The sequence below is a fragment of the Heterodontus francisci genome, chromosome 35 (assembly GCF_036365525.1).
Source record: "Heterodontus francisci isolate sHetFra1 chromosome 35, sHetFra1.hap1, whole genome shotgun sequence".
NCBI classification, from domain to species: Eukaryota; Metazoa; Chordata; class Chondrichthyes; order Heterodontiformes; family Heterodontidae; genus Heterodontus; species Heterodontus francisci.
In genome coordinates, this window is record NC_090405.1 from 26,069,233 (window position 1) to 26,070,976 (window position 1,744).

A 1,744-nucleotide genomic window follows, 5' to 3' on the forward strand; every position below is an offset into this window, starting at 1 on the left:
GCTCGAGGATTTCAGCGGTCAGATACTCGAGCACAGCAGCCAGATAGACCGGGGCTCCGGCACCCACACGCTCAGCTTTCTCAGGAGCCTGTGAACACGGCCCACCGGGAACTGCAGTTCAGCCCGGGAGGAGTGAGACTTGGCCTTGGCCCGAGCTTTCCCGCCGGTCTTTCCTCTTCCAGACATTTCCACTATCTCACAAATACTTTCTCAAAGAATGAATAATTTCCTTAGCATTGATAGCACATCACAGGCAGTTAGGATGGCCGAGCGGTCTAAGGCGCTGCGTTCCGGTCTCAGTCTCCACTGGAGGTGTGGGTTCGAATCCCACTTCTGACAAATTGTGTTTTGACTGAACTGGAGGCGTTTGGGAGCAGCGGCAAAAAGCAAAGAAAAAGCAGGAAAGAACATGGACAAACAAAGTAACAATGGACCCAAAGATGTTGCAACAAAACATGAGAGTAAGAGGCAGCTAAGCAAACAGCAGGGCACATAAAAGATCAAAAATGTAACCTTTGTATCGGGGTGGAAGATGTTGCCAATATCCTTAATGAATACTTTACTGTTTTCCCGAATGAGAGGGTGATGCAGATATTGTTATTAAGGAGGAGGAGTGTGAAGTATTGGACGTGATAACTTAAGGAGAGAGGAAGTCTTAATGGGATGAGCATCCTTGAATGTGGATAAATCATCAGGACCAGATGAAATGTACCCCAGGCTGTTGAAAGAAGCCAGGGAAGAAATAGTGGAACAAAAACAAGAAATGCCGGATTCACTCAGCAGGTCTGGCAGCATCTGTGGAAAGAGAAGCAGAGTTAACGTTTCGGGTCAGTGACCCTTCTTCGGAACTCCGAAGTTCCGAAGAAGGGTCACTGACCCGAAACGTTACCTCTGCTTCTCTTTCCACAGATGCTGCCAGACCTGCTGAGTGAATCCGGCATTTCTTGTTTTTGTTTCAGATTTCCAACATCCGCAGTAGTTTGCTTTTAAGAAATAGTGGAAGGTCTGACCATCATTTTCCAATCCCTCACTGGATACAGGTGTGGTGCCAGAGGATTGGAGGTCTTGTAACGTTGCAATAAAAGCAAAATACGAGGCAGATCAAGCATGGCTGATCCTTTCGAGTAGAGAAACAGGGCTGAATTCCCTGAACCAGTGCTACAGCTTTCAGAATAGAAGGAGCCTATACACACCTGATGGGTTCCACTTAAACAAAAGAGCTGGAGGTGTTGACGGTCAGAACAGATAAAATGTGGAGGAGTGTTTGAAGCAGATGCTGTGTGGTTACTGTAGTTGTACTATGGAGTTATTTCAAGGAGGTGATTCTGAATGTAATGGATCAACGTGGACCCGTCCAAGGCAAAGGTTCTAAGCTTCCCTGTGGTCCAGCCTGGTTGAATGGAACTGAAGCAAACAAATCATCCAGAAGAGGAAAAGATATGTAAGGCCATGAAAGCACAGAATTCAGATGGATGCAATACCAGATGGTATGGCAAGAGTGTAAAACAGCAACAGACTGGTGAATAAAACTTTCCCATTGAACGAGACAAGAGAAAAGAAGGGTAATAATAGTGTCAGAGGTGAGTTGTGACACTATTCACATTCCACCTTGATCTGAATAGGACTGTTGAAGGGAGTGATTGAGAAGAATAGAGGAGAAATGAAAAGAAAGGAGAAATAAACAAAAGGTCTTTTGATTTTAGAATGCTTGTTTTTGGAAATGACAGACTGTAAAGTGTGTGTG

The 1,744-nt window shown here is 45.2% G+C and overlaps 1 non-coding gene across 1 annotated transcript; it reads left to right on the forward strand.

Annotated features, from left to right (window-relative positions):
* Positions 1-256: 256 nt before the first annotated feature.
* On the forward strand, positions 257-339 carry trnar-ccg (transfer RNA arginine (anticodon CCG)). The gene has a single exon. It is a non-coding gene; the product is annotated as a tRNA-Arg (tRNA).
* The last annotated feature ends 1,405 nt before the right edge of the window (positions 340-1,744 follow it).